The following is an 18,886-nucleotide window of genomic DNA, read 5'->3' as shown; positions in this document are numbered from 1 at the left end:
TAAAATTTTAATATAAGCATAAGGGGTCAATTTTTTATTCCTTTTCCCCAACTTATGACACTTGAAAAAATAAATAAATTCTAAGGTAGACTGAATTACAGATTCTTAGACATGACCCTATGAAAGGAATTATACCATAGCAGCCTTTACTAGAGGTAGAAAAAAATATATTATAATGTGCTTCTGTCCTGCAGCCTTCAGTTTTCCCCTCTAGAACATCACCAGATTTGAATCACTCATATATCACCCTCGATCCCCTTGGTGTGCTCTTTGAAAAGCACCTCTGTGTGTTCCCAGCCTCCCCTGAGTGACTCCTCCCTGCTTTCAACTATTCACTGCCCAGTTGAAACCTCGAATTTTTTGTCCTAAAACTTGCTGATTCCATGTCTTCATTCTCTTTCATCATTCCCCTTCCCCAAAGTCTAATACAAATCTTTAATGTCTCAGGGAAAGAGCATTAAAAATAATAAAAACTTGAGAGTGGTCCATTATGATAATATGGAGAATGTATGACCCCAAAGGACACCTCCCTCAATTCAAGACAAGTTTATATTAAGTGCCCAACATATGCCCTGCAAGTAGTTACAAAACAACATCAGCACCAGGCCTGGGGGCACACATCTGTAATCCCAGCCATTCAGGAGACTGAGGCAGGAGGATCGCAAGTTCTAAGCCAGCCTCAGCAACTTAGCAAGGCCCTCAGTAACTTAGAGAGACTGTTTTAAAATTTAAAAATTAAAAGGGGGAGGGGGTTGTGGCTCAGTAGTTAAGCAACACTGGTTTTAATTCCTGGTACAAAAGAAAAAAAAAAAAATCATCTTTCCTAGACTACAAGTTTTGTCATGTCCCTCCTCACAGCTCATCAAAGGATCTCACAAAGAGGAAGGCCCCTCTGAAATCCAGAGAGTTTTGACCCTTATGGATGACTTATGGTATTAAAATAGGGACCAACTTACAGTGGTTCAACTTATATTTTTTGGTTCTTATGGTTTTGGGGGGGTGGCAATTATTAGTTTTGTTTTTCATTTTGCTGCTGCTATTGTTCTTGTAGCAGTCCCGGGGATTGAAGCCAGGAGCACTCTACCACAAAGTGTAGTTCCCTCAACTCAAAACAACAAGTTTTTATTAAGTGCCCAGCATGTGCACTTAATTCAGTAGATCCAGTCTTTTTAATTTTTTTTTTTTTTTGAGACAGGGTCTCGATAAATTGCCCAGATCTAGCCTTGAACTTGCAATCCTCCTGCCTCAGCCTCGGCGAGCAGTTGGGATTACAGGTGTGCACTATTGCATTTGGCTTTAACATATGAATTTTTACTTTACATAGCTGTAAAAATAATACATATTTTCAGTAGATCCATACTTGGAATCATGAACTTTGATTTTTTTCAAGTGTAATGATACCCAGTAAGATACTCTCGTGATGCTGGGCAGCCAGCTACAGCTCCCAGTCAGTTCTCTTCATGAAGGGAAACAGCTGAGACTAAGTTAACTGTATTAAATGCATTTTCAGCTTATGATATTTTTGACTTACCATAGTTTATTGGACATAACCACATCATAAGTCAAGGACCATCTGAAAAAAAGGATGCAAAATCATGGTGGCAAAAACTGTATATTTTCAGGGCTGGGGATAGAGCTCAGTTGGTAGAGTGCCTGCCTTGCATGCACAAGGCCATGGGTCCAATCTCCAGCACCAAAAAACAACAACAACAACAAAAATATATATATATATTTTAAATATTTACAAAACATACCAGGCAGTACTACTGGGCTGATCTCAAGATAATTACAGGGTCCAGTAATGAGACATGAGATCAAAGTTACATAATCCAAGATGCCTTCTTTAATCTTGATGGTGTATTTCTGGGAATCTACCATTCAAGGTTATGGTCAAGATGTGACCTATCTTATAAGAGGGAAGCTTGAGTCAAAGAGTCCTCCTGCCCACTACCACCATCACCCACGTTCTCCAGGCAACAGTGAACAGATGAGTCAATATTAACAACAATGAACACGTGGTAGCTGCCCTCAAGGGATTTAAAAACTAATGGAAAGGGGAAAAAGAAAATGGAGACAACCCTTCCAGCTAATATAACGGAAAAAAATACCAGGAAGCCAGAATTCCATCCTGGACCCATCACTAAATCATTCATCATCAGCAAGCCCTCCTTAATATATTTAAACTTCAGGGGCTTTTTCCCCCCTGTAAAGAGGAATAATATTACTTTCCGCTCTGCCTCCTGAACAGGGTGATTAAGAGGATCACATAAGATGTGGCGCTGCTTTGGTAAGCTACAGAGCCCTCCATGAACGTGAGAAACATAGGAACAAAGGTTGAACACTTAATCACATGCTGCCTGAGCATCACCATAAAAAGAATCTTTAATGACATTTATAAACATATAAATTCAGACACTGAGATTGTTGTGTCGAGGGAATAACAAGGGGAGCTTCAAGGAAGAAGGAGAGACAAGGTGAGTGGCTATGTAAGAAAGTAAAGCAATTTTATGGAGCCCCAGAGGGCTCTGGCAATTCTTCTATGAATATCTGAATTTTCCTTGTCATCTTTTTTCTTTGTGGAAATAAAACTCCATGAGTAACCAGAGGATGACGACAACTCCCCCAAACAAATCCAGACTTAGTCCCTAAGGTCCCATACCAACCCAGGCTCCTTCTTTGGTCAAAGGTTCTAGAAAAAGTCACTTGCTCTAGCCATACCTCCCTCTCAGCCCACTGTAATACGGCTTCCTTCCTCAGGCCTATCTTGCACAAGCATTACTAGTGACATAAGCGACCAGCACATGGCCTGCTTGAGCTCTTGTCCATTTGGTGGATGGAAGTACATGGAGGAGCCTTCCCTTCCTGCTCCCTTAGTGTCCCACCCACCCTGGGCTATTCCCACACTCTTCTCCTGGGTCCTGTGGGCATCAGATTCCCCTCTCCCTTTTTTTTCCTGTAGAATTTGATCCCCACCTGTACTTCACTGCTGCCAGGGTCAGGAGAAGCTCTAATCTGTCTCCAGTCTAGAGCTCTCCTCAGATCTGTTGATTCTTTTTCTTCTGAAGAACCACTAGATAGCTCTATCTCAGTGTCTCAAGACCCCCTCAAACCCAGCTTGTTAAATTGAGCCTGTCACCTTGCAGCATGCTCTATTCCTCCTATTCTGTTATAACCATCTATGACAGGGAGCCTCAGTTATCAGATATCCTCCTCCTCCCATCCTGTGCCCCCACCCCACAGATCCCATCAGTCACCACATCTCATCAGCTCACCATTCTCTCTAGCCACAATTGTCACCAAGCAAGCAATAGAGCCCTCCTCATTTCTTTCCCAAACTGCTACTCTCCATTTCCCAAAGTGTGAAACACAGACTACCGGTGATCCACCAACAGTGGTATTTGGGCTATTTCTAATGGTTATTTTTTTTTTCTATCATATGTTAAAACAAATCCATAAGTAGCACACCCCAAACTGTATTTCTACAGGTAATAAGTCTGAACCAACTTTCATGCACATGACCTGGGGACCTTTCAAAATCAGCACACCTAAATCAAAACCTTGCAAAACAGAGCACAGGAAATGTGGGAACCATTCCATTAATATGTGTCTGCAGAGCCCATCATGGCGGCTCATGCCTGTCATCTCAGCTACTGGAGAGGCTGAAGCCAGAGGATCACAGGTTTGAATCAGCCTGGGCAACTTATGGAGGCACTACTCAAAATTTTAAAAATTAAAAAGGTTGGGGATGGTAGATCAGTGTTAGAGCATTTGTCAAGTGCCCAGTATGCATAAAACCCTGGGTTGAACCCCCAGTACAGGAAAAATTAATTGATTAATTAATTGATTAATTAAAAGGAAGAAAGAGACAGAGAAAATGACCCTGAAATAGGTCTAGGGAGGTAGCCCAGTGGTAGAGCACTTGCCTAATATGGAAATCCCCTAACAGGGGCAGGGACAGCAAGGAGGGATGGGGGTGTTGCTCTTGAAACAGGCATTCTAAGGGATAAGGCTGAGCTCACCTGGGGCAGAGGAAGTCAAATCATATGTATGGTAAACAGATAGAAAGGATATCTCCAACTCACCTTGATTTGTCCAGGATTTTGGCACTAAATGTCTGGTGTCCTGGATATCCCTGAGTCCCAAGCAAACCAGAGCAGGGGGTCTCCCCACAGATAAGGCAAAGTGTCTGAAGACTGAAAAGTAATGCTACCATTTCCCAAAATGTGACACTCTAAGGCTGGGGTGCTAACAGCTGTAAGGCTACATAAGGTTCCACTGTGGAACAGATTTGGAAGACCCCAGGGATATCCCAGTAGAAATGATTAAGTTAATGACTTTTCCCAAGACTGACTTTTTAGAACCTCCAACGTACACTTCATATTGTCTGAAAGAAGGATACAATGTCCTGCATGTCTTGGAATTGAGGAGTATTTTTTGAGGAGCACCTTATGCATGATTTAGGTTTCAAGAAACATCCTTGGTAACTGCTGTCTTGTCAGGACTGCTAGACAATTTTGGAAAATATAAATTGATGTTACTTATCCATTAACAACTTTATGCTTGTTTAAAAAGCAAAACAAAACCTCCTTAGGTGGTTTATATTTTCCCAGTTCTCTCACTTTTTACCCCTTCCTAGACTCAAGGTCCCAATGGTTCTCAAACGTTTAGAAGCATTCAAGTCACCTGGGGATACTATTACAAAGCTGATTCCCGTATGTAGGATTCAGAGTAGCCTAAGACTCTGATTTTCCAATGAAGTCATCACTACTATTCCAAGTACCATACTTTGAATAGCAAGGTTCTGCTCAGATTCAATTTTAAAGGACGCTCTCTTTCCTGTAAGCCTCTGTGACTAGAAGATCTTTTCGCAATCCCATAACTTCCTACTCCACCATCATAAGAAGGTCAAAAACATCATTCCCCTAGGAAAGCGTTCCTTGGTGACCTCTTAAACAAAACCACAGAACATCCCAACTTTTTCTTTCTTCCTTTTCTTTTTTTCTTTTGCAGCACTGAGGATTAAACCCAGGGCTCCGCACATGCTTGGCAAGTGCTCTACCACTGAACCTCATTCCCAGCCCCTGCATCCAATTTCATTTTATGTTTACAGCCCTATTCTGGTGCTTCTGTTATATCTAGGTTGTTTTTCTGCCTCTGCCAAACTAAGCTTTCTGAGAACTCTTTTGTCTATGTGCTCAGTGCCTGGCATACAGTAGCTACTCACTAAACTTAGATAAATGGAAGGAAAGAATACCCGAAAAGGATATAACACCAGGAAGACTTACAAAATAAGGCTGGGGCTAGGAATGTAGCTCAGTGGTAGGGTGCCTGCTCAGCAGGTATGAGGTTCTGGGTTCAATCCCCAGCATAAGACAGGCAGGCAGGTAGGCAGGCAGACAAAGAAAAAAGAAAAGACAACTGTCATGCAACATCAAGTCTGTTGGTTTGGAGTTACGTGGCTTGGAACCCTCAGTAGGAGAAAATAAGTAGAATCAATGTTAGCATTTCAGAGTCAAATCACAAAAGAACAGCATCACATAATTTTTACACTGTAGAAAAATTAAAATGCCAGCTTTCTTGAAATAAAAAGTAAACCCAGATAATCTTCTGATTAACATCAATGACTAAAACCTACCAGGCACAGTGGGATATGAACCACCATTTCACCTCTTAGTCTATGATCATCCACTTTACAGAGAATCTTTCTGACAATTCTAAGTTTAAACAAACCTTTGTGAAAAGAGTACTTACTCTAGCAGGTTTAATGTAGTCACAGCTGTCAAAACCATGGGCCATGTATCACACTTAAGAGAGCATTTGAAAATGTGTCAATAATTATAATAAGACACTTGTACCAGATCTAATATATTTTCCCTACCCTTTAGCTTCAACTGATGTGAAATTAAAACCAGTTTATCAAAAGTGCAACTCTCAGATCATAATTTAATCCGAAAGTAGATATAAAACCTGTCACACTACAAAGATACAGTACATTTTACTCCAGAGGAGGAAAGGCCACAGCATTGTAATACATCATTTTAGGTAAGGTGACCACCTTTAACGCTGAAGGGGTAAAATACATTATGGAGGTGACATAATCTTCCAATATTTACTTCACTCGTTTATATTTAAGATTCTCTTCAAAATTATGCATGACCCACAGCACAGACACTAACTGTTAACATTTGAGTTTGTTTCCTGCTAGTCTTTTTTCTTCTCCTCTACATCCATATGTATATAACCACAAATCTGGAAAGTACTACATTTTATGTTTATGTTTATGGAATTGTGCATAATTTATGTGAATAGAATTATGCAGTTTCAGTGTCTTGCTTTTTCTACTTAAATGTTATTTTCTGTACTCTTCATGGTCACTCATTCATTCCAAAAATTTCTGTGCACCTCCTATAGATAAGGAAGTATACTAGGCATAGGATACACATACATACACATTCACACACACTGTACTAAACAAAGTACCTGTTCTCATTGGTATTTATTTACCCCAAAGATATACTGACAGTATATATAGGTAGTACATGTAAAATACAAAAAAAAAAAAAAAAGTGTTAAGGATCTATCTAGATGGAATAGCTGACAAAGCCTCTTTGAGAAAGTAACTTTTAAAATGAAATCTGTCTCTAAAAATTCACCTAAAATAGTATTTTTAGTGATTACATATGATTCCAAGTTTCATGTATGTATATAAAACCTAACCTCTATGATCGAACATTTAGGTATGTTTTTTTTCTTTTTTTGCTACTCTAGCTAGATGAATAAATTTGTATATTTAAAGACAGTAAATACTTTTTTTTAAAATAAGTATAACCAAGGGCTCAAAATGTTCCAGAAAAATTTATATTAGCAACCCAAAATTTCCAAATCTATCAAATGAAAAATTCAAATATATTATTTAGCTTAAGGGAAGTCAACTCTTAAAAAGAGAGAGAGAGAAAGAAAAATGCAGTATAGAGAATAAACATGAATTTTATATAATGTTGTTTACTTGAATTTAAATTTTTAAATATATCTAATTTGGTAACCACCAGGAAATCCAATTATCTTGTTAGAGAATACTGCTTAAATACTTCAAAAATCCAAGCAAGCACTATTTTACCTTCTTCACATTATAGAATACATCAAAAGCTGTCTGCTCTGGTCTGCTCCAAACTCATAAATAAAATTTTGCTGTTTATAAGGACTGTCTATCACAAACCTACTGCTTTTTTTTAAAGCTATTATAAAAATAAAACTTTTACCCTAAGTCTAAAAATCCATTGCCTCTATTCTTGATCAATAATAAAAAGCTGACTATACAAGTTTCTTGGTCACTAAATGCCTACTTACCACTCACCATATTAAAAAAAAAAAAAAGAAAGATAATTAGCCATATAAGCTCTGCTTTTAACATAAGGCAAAAACCAGACATAGTGCTTTAAAACAATCAAAGTAAAGCTGTGGTTAGCAAGGCTTCCAAAGCCCAGAGTTCTTTGAGACTCAAACTTATGCACGGAGAGAGGGAAAAAAAAAAATCATCAAGCTCCATTTACTGGAAAAAACAAAAAAGAGACTGAATCAACGCATTATTAAACTTTGGAAATAACTGAGTCTGTGCCCTTCTAGACAAACAGGAAAGGAAAAGCACTATGAAGAAAAAGGTTAAGAAAATTACATTCCTGGGCCACACAATTGGTTTACAACAGAAAAATACACTGCTAGAGTCTTTGTGCTCTCATTCACACCACACCACACTGCTTTAAACACTAATCAAAAACCTAATTCAGCTGGGAATGGCGGAACACACCTGTAATTCCAGTAACTTGGGAGGCTGAGGTAGGAGGATCTAGGAGGGTCACAAGTTCAAAGCCAAACTTGGCAACTTAGCAAGACCCTGTTTCAAATTAAGAAATAAAAAGGGCAGAGATAAAGCTCAGTATTATACCTGAATTCAATCCCTAGTACCACACGGAAAATACACACTCACAGTAGCAAAGAAAATACACTTAAGGTACAAACAATGTTGAAATTTCAAGTATAAAGTACAAACGACTTTTGATTCAGCAATTCCCAATCTTTGGTATACAGAAGATAGTCATCTAGAGCTGTTTTTTCCTATGCATACCTACCTATGATAAAGTTCAATTTATAAATTAGGCCCAGGAAGAGATTAACCCATAAGATTAAAATAGAATAATTATAATAATATGGTATGATAAAAGCTATTTTAAATCTATAAATTTTATTTCTGAAATTTTCCATTTAATATTTTTGGACCCCAGTTGACCTCTGGTAACTGAAAACACAGAGAGTAAAACCACAAATAATAAAGTTGATATGAAATATGTAAAGTTAGTCACTGAAGTGCTGTTATGTAATGTCACCTAAAGTAACAACAAAAGGATGGTTAAATTAATTACCATACACAAAGGTATGCCTTTCAAGGAATGTACAACTCAGAACTAAAACATGCACAATAGAGAATATAGTTCAATATTCATAGGAAAAAAAAAATTAGTACCTGAGGACAATGGACTGATGTCCCTGTTGTCCCTGTTACCTGAAAGGCTGAGAAAGAAGGAATGCTTGCATCCAGAAACTGGAGGCCAGTCAGGGCAACAGAGTGAAATCCTGTCTCCAATCCATCCATCAATCAATAAACCAGCCAGGCACAGCACTGCACACCTGTAATCCCAGCTACTTGGGAGGCTGAGGCAGGAGGGTCACAAGTTCTAGGCCAGCCTGGGCAACTCAGTATTACACCACCCCTGAATTCAATCCCTAGTACCACATGGAAAATACACACTCACAGTAGCAAAGAAAATACACTCAAGGTACAAACAGTGTTGAAATTTCAAGTATAAAGTGCAAATGACTTTTGATTCGGCAATTCCAATCTTTAATATACAGAAGATAGTTATCTAGAGCAGTTTTTTCCTATTTTGAAACCCTGTCTCAAAATAAAAAAATAAAATAAAATAAAATAAAAAGATCTGGGGATATAGTCAGTGGTAGAGGTAGAGGACCTCTGGATTCAATCCCCCGTAACAATGGGAGCTGTGCAGAGGTAGTGGGAAGGATGGGGGAAAGAACAGAAAAATACCACAAGTATATACAATAAGGAGCCACTAATGCTGAGCCTCAGCAGGAGAGAAAACAGGAAGAACTGGGACTACTGTGGCAAGTACAATGCACATGTCACCCCTGACAGACACAATCAAAAGCTCTGGAAGGTTCCTGCAGGAACAAGGTCTCAGTGCTACGGATGTTTTCAGTGTTACAGGAGCAGCTGGAAATCTAGATTTTTTTCATGGGAAATTTCCTCATTTTTAAATACTGTCAAGTATTCCTTAAGAAAACATTTAAAATGCAATAGCAAACAAAAGACAACACTCAGGTGCATTCAGCTCAGGGTTCTAGTTTTCCACTTCCATTAGAGAGCATGCTACTTTGGGAACATACAGCCTGGGTTAAAGTTCAGATGTATGATCTCCAACATGTTACATCACCTCTCTGGGTCTCAGTTTTTCCTCCTGTAAAAGGAGGATAGCAAGTCTAGGTACTTACTTCATAGAGTATGGTATGAGAATTCAATGAAATATTGCAAATAAGGACCTGACTAAGGCCTCCATTATCTTAACCTTCAGCCTGGCATTCCAAGGAAACCCTAGTGTAACTCCAAATCTCCCTTCCTTACCTTCCTTCTGTGGCTTTGAGCTTAATATAATCCACACAATCAAATCACTTCATAAAGCTTGCCATTCCTTCCAATTGTCTGAGATCTTGCAAGACTCCCTGAGAAGCTGCATCTTAAGACAGGAGTCTGATTCTGGTAATTAAAATTAGGCACACCTGTTTTGTATAACTCGGCTCCTAAACAAAAACCAACTACCTCATTTATTTGCCCCATTCCCTCTTTCTAGAATGTTGCCTAGTCTACAACCTACATATATACACAGATAACTGTCAAAATGATAATATCAAAATGGTACCTCTTTCAAAAGCTAGCCAAACAGATACTTCCTCAAAGGTGTTGGGTGATCCTTATCCTTCTATATCTTGGGACTGAGATACTCAGTGCTCTGCCATGTATAGTTAGATGTATAATTCTTCACGCTTTATTCAAGTAGCCATTAAGATCAAGTTGGTTACACATCCACCAACCAAGTTGATCTTAATGGCTACCAATAAAAAAAAAAAAAAAGATCAAGTTGGTTTTGCTCAGCAAAATCCCATGTCCAGTCCCAAGCACAACAAGACATACTATATGCTCAGTAAATGAAAGATAAAGAAGAGCAGGAAGATGAAGGAGCAAGAAAACAGGAAAATTTTAGGAGGGACAACTGACAAAAATTAAGTGTTTATGTCTTTGAATATAAAGAGGTGTCTCTACTGACCTTCCATTTTACAATTCTGAATAATACATGGAGTCATCTTCCCTACCTCCCTCTCACTCTCATCCTTTTGGTGCTAGCAGGTACTCCTGCTTTCCCCTTATTACTGAAAACCACCATTCTATTCAAATATAATCTAAATCGACAGGGAGCTAAGGGCTCCTGCCACCATTTTAAGTCAATCAGCCCCACCTTTGATGTTGATTGGGATCAAGATGATAATGCACTCTTGAAGCTGGTCCAAAACACATATTAGTCACTTTAATCTGATTTGGAGAAACAAGCAAAGACCCTAAAACAGAGAAAAGAATTGGTGGGGGAGGGGATGCATAGGGGTGAGGCCTTTCTGTAGAACTGATGAAAAACAAAATCCTCATCTAGATTAACAGCTATTCAATAAACAAATTAAGTTTAATTTCCACAACACCCAGAAGAGGTTTCTTCCCCCCCCGCCCCCCAAACTGCTGATTATGAACCATTAGCAAGTTGTAAAATCAACTTAGTAGATAGGTATCAGAATTTTTAATAAAAAGTGAATACAAAACAGAAAGCATTACAATATTGCTTTGTGGAACTTGTAATTCAGCTTTATTTTTTAATAAGCATGTATGAGTGTGTATGTATTAGCTTATGATGAAAAATGCATTGCCAAGAGTCAAACGTCTTCTAAAAACACTGAAATAAAATTAACCTTTTCCTTTTTTTTTTTTAACTGGATCATACCAATAAATATTCTTGTTTTAGCCACCTATTGCTCACAACTGTTCAGGTTCTTCAAGTTTGAAAAACATGTGAAAAATATCCTTTGGCACATTGTCCCTAGCCATTTTCCTTACTTATGAAAAGGAAGGTGAGGGTCACTTTAGATAACAATCTATCCTTTTCTCCTGACTGTTCCTACCTGCATTTCTATACTGTGTAAGTCCTTGGCATAAAGAAGAGACAGAAATACCCAGCTTTCTTGGAGATTTTTGCTTATAAGCATTAACTTACCACTTAAGAATAGTCAAGCACATTATATTTTTGCCCAGCGTACAGCACCACTTATCAGTAGCTGCAATAGTGAAAGACTCACAACATGCTTTAAAATATCATCTCAACCCATCCCCTCCATTCCTGTCAAGTTCTTTTTATTACACATTTTTTTCAGCACCCACTCTCCAAACTCCAAGTATCATCCCACTTTAAACATCCAGCTTCATCCAATATCACCCCCTACTTCCTTTGTCCTCTTTTTCCTTTTCTTATAAAACCCAAGGGCTTTATTGCTTTTGTTCTTGTTTTGTTTTGTTTTTAGTGGTTCAATCAACAATTTTTCCCTGAATATCTAAAAAAAAAAAAAAAAATTTTTTTAAACTTACAGAAATCTTCTTTGTCAGTGGCATCAATGCTGCCTGGTGACTATGAATGGCTGATCTGGACTTTCAAAGATGAACGAAATGCCTAGTCATTACGTATTCAAGTTGAAAAGTTCTATGTGGTACCCACTCAAATCAGCCATTAAAACCTATCTGAAGAGGAGTTTACTTTGGGTTCCATCCATTTTCCAAAGAGATCACGCACATTCTTTCAGCTCTGACGTAAGCACTGCCTACCTCTCTGTGCTCTGACAACTGTTTGACAAGTTATACCACAGGCAAAAATTGGAGTAAATGAGTCAATTCACCAAGTGTTTGGGGCCCAGCCATATACACATTAATGCAGAATTCCTTGCTCTACAGGCTATAAAAAAATTAGTTGAGGACTGGGGCTGTAGCTCCAAGGCAGAACACTTGCCTAGCATGTTCGATCCTTAGCATCGCATAAAAACTAAACAAACAAAGCCATGCTGTCCATCTACAACTATAAAAAAATAAAAATTAAAATAAATTGAGATATTCTTCCCCAAAATGGAAAATTTTCCCTTAAATATAAAAGTAAAAAGAAAACAAACACTGAAATGAATACGATAAATGTTTATATTCACTAAGTACAAGTTAGGATTAAGCATTAAAAAAGGATGCATCAGGATGGAGATGTGGCTCTGTAGTAGAGAATATGCTTAGCAGGAGTGAGGACTTGAGTTAGAGCAAAGCACAAGAGAGGCCAGGCAAGATGGCACACACCTATAATGCCAGCCACTCAGGAAGTCGAAATGAAGGGATAATAAGTTTGAGGCCAGCCTCAGCAGCTTAGCAAGACTCTCAACAACTTAGGGAGACCCTTATCTCAAAATAAGAAATAAAAAGGGCTAAGGATGCAGTTGAATGGTAGAGCGCCCTGCCCTGGGTTCAATCCCCAGTACCAAAAAAAGGCACAAAGGGGTGGGTAAACAAATACATTTCCTTCTACATACAGTGTCTGTTCTCCCTGCTTCACACTCATGCTTGGGACCACAGTGACCGGTAACTATTACCATTTTTCTCTGAGAATTCACTGATTCCCTAGAAGCCAGCATCCCTTTGCTCCCCTATCACATAATCATCCATTCATTCTTTTAGCAATTAAAAAACAATTTATTGGCTGTGTGGTCTCAGCCAGGCATTATGTTAGGTGCAAAAGATACGCAAAAGATGAATAAGACACAGTCCCTGCCCTCAAGGAGCCCAGTGAGACAATTGGAAAGGCTTTAAATTGGTAAATGGGAATGAACTGTATCGAAAGAATAAATGGAAGAATGAATAAGTTGAAGTCCTTGCCCTCGGAGAGCTCAATCAAGGACCAGAATGAAGAGTGGGGATGATAAAATGCTAGGAGACTGTCAAAAGGCAAGATCAACATGCATTCTTGCTGGCAATGAGATTACTCTGATCCCTGAAGGATTTGGCTCTCCCCAAAACGGGGGGGGGGGGGGGGGGGGGGGGGGGGGGAGTGCAATGCAAAGGGCTAGGCAGCAGAGGCCAGGACTCATTGAAAGACAGCTGACCTCTTGGAGATCCATCAGGACACCTGTGCTACATGCAGCCCCTCACCTCACCCCATCCCTCCCCAAACACACTTCCACAAAATGTAGAAAGGACTGAATTTAAAGTTACTTTCCCAGTCACAGAAATAAAGGCCAGATACCCAGAGTAAACAATGAAGCAACTCTAACAGGCAAAGTGGAATGTTGGTCAGAGACTGAAAACCCAAAAGTCAAACAACTGAGTAATGGTGGCTCTGGAAAATAAAGCTCTCATGGATCACATAAGAGCCTTCAGACTTATAAACAAGCTCAGATTTCCAGAACTTCCTAGAAGAGCACAAGCATATTATTTGACTGTGTAGTCAATGTGAATATTGGGCAGGGGTATATTTGTTTTAACTTTAAAAAGAAAGCTGATGGGTCTCGGGTTTGGTTTGGTTTTTCTTTTTTCTTTCTTTTATTCTTGCTATGCTAGCAATCAAACTCAAGACCTCAAGTAAGTGCCCTGCCACTGAGCTATATCACCAACCTCCCCCACAATTCTTTGTCTGCTCGGTCTCTTATGAGTCAATTTTGAGTGCCAAACCAACCTCTCCTCCGAACCAAAGGCCATGATGTGCCAACCACACCAACTTGATGAAGCTCTTTCAAAAAAGGGAGTCTTTTCACTTAAATGTCTTTTCCAACAGACAGATCCTGGTTTGGAACTTCTGATTCTTAAAGTAGCACAGCAAGCAAGAGCAGTCTATGGTCAACAGCTAAAAAAGAAGGAAATCTTCTGTTTGGTTCTTCTGTGAGCTGGAATTGGCCACAGGGTGGGGTGGGGGCGGGGGGGACACACAAATTTTCATTCCAAAAGATCAAAGAAGGCATTTTGTACCAGGAAGCCTAATTCCAAATCCTCATTTCCAGGAATAAAGCCACAGTGCCCAATACTTGCCTGGGAAAATAAAACAGGGGACTCTGTGGATTCCAATTAAAACCTCTGATGGCTTTATTTCCCAGCCTCACCAGTTTAATGTTGTTAACATTTTACCCAGTCACTGCTTAAACTTAAATACCACTTCCAGCTCTGAATGGTCACTTTACCCCTGGGTAAAAACCAAAGCATTTTAACACTTCACAACAGCACTCTGTGCCCCATCCCAAGTACTAGATATATAAGACAAGGTGATGCTGAGAAGTGCCAACTGCAGCCCAATCATGTCTCCCACAACAGCAGAGAATTCAGGAGAAACACCACTGCAGCCCATGCCATTATTTCAGACATAACACTGGATATGAGAGTGGAAGGAGGAGACAATAGAAAAAGCGATGTACCTCAGCTTTACTCAAGTATAACAAATAATCAGCCGGCTCTAAAATTATTACCTGGGGTCTTCTTAACCAGCCAATAGTTCTTGTGTGCCTACTTTATACAAGACACCAAGCTGTCTATAGTTGGCAGAGTGCAGTGAAATATTCCCCAAGTAATCATTATGTTAATAATGTGTTTAATTTTATCATTTTATGAAAAAAAGTATGTGTCACATATGTAGGTTATAAAGTCTAAAAATAAAATCAGCATGCATGAACCCAACACCCAACCCAAAAACCAGAACATCACCGATACTGTGTCATCTGCCTACCTTGTCCACCCTTATCCCAGGCCACACACATACCAGGTAATCATTATCCTGAATTTGAGGTTTTGGTACAAGTATAAATGCATCTTAAAGATCACCTCCTATTCCCAAAAAGTGAGTTGGCTTTCTAAATATGGCAGCAATAGATAATTACCTCTTAGAAAGATACAGTTAGTGTTTTGTTTTGTTTGTTTCTTTTAAAGAAAAGGTGGACTGATGCTATAAAAAACATATTAAATAAAGACTAAGTAAGACTTAGTTATGGAAAACTCATGAAGACCGTGTGTGAATAAATGAAGTTTAGTAATCACTGGCAAGAGTAGCCCCTAACAAGTTTTCCAGAATAACACAGACCTCTGGTTCAAATCTCTACTCCACCATTTAAATTTGCCAAGCCTCAATTTCTTATTGTAGAAGGGTAAAATAATAATAAAGCATATGGTGCTTTTAGAAAATGAGGTGAAAAAGTACATGTGAAGAGCTGAACAGTGTCTGGCTCATATCCAACACCCCCAAATTATCTTGTCATTAAACTCACACACACATATCAAAGGGTTTTGCCACCATCAATGGCTTGCTTCTCCTAATTCTTAATGACTTGGGCATGAGATCTCCTCTCATAAAAATAAATCAAGATACAAGGATCCAACAGCCAAACAAGCCACAAAGGACAGCTCCCAGTCCAGCATTGATTCCATCTTCACCTTGTGACCTTGAAGAACAGGATCTTTTTTCAAATCCATTCCTGTCCTGTCTCCTCCTCCCTTAGAAGACTAGATACTCAATCGAACACTAAGAATTACCTAGAAACTTATCAAGATCACCACAGGACTAGTCCAGTTGAGTTTTGGCTAAGACAGAGGCATAAACTATATTTACTGATTCAGTCTCTCTTATTCCAAACATAGTTGCAGGAATAAAATCTGGTAAATCACTACTTTGAAAAAAAAAATTTCACAATGCTATTAATTGAATTAAATTTCTCACTTTGAAAATTCTTTCCATTTCTGAACATGGAATCTTTACTCTGCATCCTTAACACTCTTCTAAATTACTTAGATGATCACTTTCTCCCAAGGCACAAAAGTTGTAAGACTACTACCTAAATCAAGTTTTATTGAAAACCACTCTCTCCATTTGAAATTAGACTCAGCAATACAGCTGGAAAACAAGAGTGTGAACCTGATCTGTGCATAGCCAGTCCTTAATATGTCATCTACCCAGAATTTATCTCAACATCATTCACCACCTTTGAGTACTTGCATCAAGGGTGACAGAAGAAATGCTATTTTCAACACAAAATACATCAAATTAAGGCATACATTTCAAATTAAAAATACTTCCATTTTTAAAAAAATAATTCCAGGCCAGAAAACAAAAGTAACTGAATCACAAAATGATCTGATCCTAGGAGATGGTGATCTAGATCCTATCCAGTCCTAAAATAACCTTCTGACCCCACTGTCCCCATTAATGACAAGGGTGAGGCCCATATTTCATACTTAAGCAGTCTGCACATTGTAAAGCTGCATGGCAAGCTGGTGTCTGAGGTCAGCACAAGTCTAGTGTCTGCCGGCTGCCCAAGTCTGGGCCCCTGGCCAGCAACCCACCTCCAGAGACAAGTGCCAGGACATACTATAGTGTTTCCATTTAAGGCCCGCCACTTGGATCAGCCCATCTCTGAAATTTCTTAACACCACCTTTCCAGGAAGAATTTTTTTGGGGGAAAAGGGAGGTGGTGTCTATTTTTTGCCACCGCCTTCCCTTGGGCTGTCAGAGTAGTCTGTATCTCTGGGACAGGATTCTTTAAAATCAATGGATAATGTCTCCATTCGAGAGGGTCTCTTCACAAATATATAAAACATGTTTAAGGTCGGTTCCTTTTCCCATCCTCTAAGACCTATCTCCCATGGCTCAAAAAAGAGAGAAGGAAAAATAATAAATAAAAGGAACAAATCTATTCTATTACCTTCTACCTCTCTACAAAAGTCCAATTAATGACAACTTTTTAACCTAAGACTTTTCTTCTGCTAAGTGGAATGTATTCTTCCTCAAGTAGCTTCTTCCACAGCTTCCCTCCCATGCAAGGAGCGTTCAAAACACCAGGGAAAATGGGGAGAGGGTGGGAGACGCATCTGGCACAAACTGGACAGAGCTGAGCCAGTCTAGAACCCGACGGAAATCTGAATCCAGCGGCCTCAGAAGCCCACAGTTCTCCCCAGCGCGCCCAAGGTTCTAGCCTCACTGTTTTGGTTACAGTGTTGAAGGAAGGGTTTTAAACTTGGCAAAGTACCGTGCAACATCTGTAACCACATTTGCCTTCTGGGGATCGGAAGATGAATCCCACATTCCTGGCTTTGAAGCTTTTTGAAACTGCAGCTAGGAAGAACGGAGGGAGGGAGGGAGTTGAGCAGAGTTTATTGGCTGTCTCTCCAGCAGAAAATTCCTCTTGGAAGGGATGGATATTTTGAGGGTGGGGGTGATTCGCCCATCTCTTTACTCTATCAAGCTCAGCTAGGAAGGTGAGCCCCGTGGCCGAATGGCCAGATCGATTTATAAGTCTGAGGCGCACACCCTGAAGGAGTTCACTACACACCCACACACACACCCAGTGCAAAGCCGAGACCCCTGCTCCATGCCTCTGCCCTCCCCGTCCGTATCCCACCAGCAGTTCAGGCCCAAGGCAAGACAGTTTTGTTCCGCGACTGCTCCCCCCACCGAGAGGGGATCAAGCTTGGGGGAGAAAGGAATGAAAGCGAGGGGGAGGCACCGCAGACGCCCACCTTCCCACCCCCAACCCTGCCTCTTCTCCCGCTAGGCTCCCTCCTCCCTCGATCCTCCCGGCTCCCGCAGCACGGCCGACGACCTGCTCTCACCTCTGGTCCCGCCGCGGCCGGGGGCAGAGCCGGGGGAGGCGGAGTGCGCTAGGCAGCCGGGCGCTGCAGGTCGGCGCGGCGCGGGGCGGCGCGGGGCGGGCGGCCCCGGCGGGCGCGGGGCGGGGCGGGGCGGTGCAGCCGGCGAGGGAGCCCGGAACTCCGCGGGGCCGAGGGCCGGCGGCCGGCCGCGAGTGACGGCGACGACGGCGACTGCAGCGGAGCGGCGTGTGGGGCCAGGGGCTTCCCAGCCTCGGGCCGGCGCGGCTGGCGGAGGAACAGGCTGGTAGCGGCAGCGGCAGCAGCGGCAGCGGCAGCCACCCGGGGGAAAGAGCCGGGGGAGGGAGGGGAGGCGGGGTGAAGAGCAAGAGGAGGAGGAGGAAGGGGAGGAGGGCGGGCGGAATAAACTTCCCGAGGCGCAGAGGCTCGAGCCGGGAGGACGGGCTCGGGCTGGGCGGGAGCGCCGGGTGGGGGCTGCCCCGGGGGCGGTGGGGGAGACGATCACAGAGAGTAGAAAAGTTCCCCCAGCGCCGTGGGGTAGGCTGCGGCGGCGGCGGCTGCAAAGAGCAGGAGCCGGAGCGGGAGGAGCGGGAGGAGGAGGAGGAAGTGGCTGCGGAGCGCTCGGCCAATGAGTGTCTGGAGCTGTGATTAACCAGGCAGCAACACATCATTTCCTCCCGGCGCGGATCCAGGGAGCCGGGAGGGAGAGGGAAGGCGGCGGGGCGGGGCCGTCCCCGCGCCCCCTGCAGGCGCCCGGCCCGGGGCGAGCCCGCCGAGCCCCGCCGAGCCTGACCGCGCCGCCCCCGGCGCGCCGGGCGCTGTCTAGCCGGTCGGTGGCTGGTCGCCTGGCCGGGAGGACACTGCGAGCGCGCCGCCTGTGGGGCTCCTCGGAGGCGGCGGGGCAGGCCCGAGCCGGGCTCCCGCGGCCGGGGTGGGAGGAGGAGAGGCCGCGCGGCGCGGGTGAGTGCCCAGGTAGGCGCGGGCGGGGCCGTCTGGACAGCTCCCGGGGGCGCGCGAGGCCGGCGGGCGGGCGGACTGCCTCCTGGGCCCCGGAACTGCGGGCCTCAGGCATCTCGAGCCCTGCTTGTCAGGCTTAGGCTGGATTCTCAGAGA

The 18,886-nt window shown here is 42.0% G+C and overlaps 1 protein-coding gene across 4 annotated transcripts in view; it reads right to left on the bottom strand.

The window, feature by feature from the left end:
- Positions 1 to 17,886, bottom strand: part of Acvr1 (activin A receptor type 1) — a 130,247-nt gene extending 112,361 nt beyond the window's left edge. For all 4 annotated transcript variants that reach the window (XM_076865982.2, XM_076865981.2, XM_076865980.2 and 1 more), the window contains exon 1: positions 17,777 to 17,886. The gene's annotated coding sequence lies outside the window, so the exon portion shown is untranslated. The remainder of the gene's footprint in view (positions 1 to 17,776) is intronic.
- Between the last annotated feature and the right edge of the window lie 1,000 nt (positions 17,887 to 18,886).

Source organism: Callospermophilus lateralis, chromosome 9 (genome assembly GCF_048772815.1).
Source record: "Callospermophilus lateralis isolate mCalLat2 chromosome 9, mCalLat2.hap1, whole genome shotgun sequence".
NCBI lineage: Eukaryota > Metazoa > Chordata > Mammalia > Rodentia > Sciuridae > Callospermophilus > Callospermophilus lateralis.
This window is presented reverse-complemented; position numbering and strand designations above follow the sequence as displayed.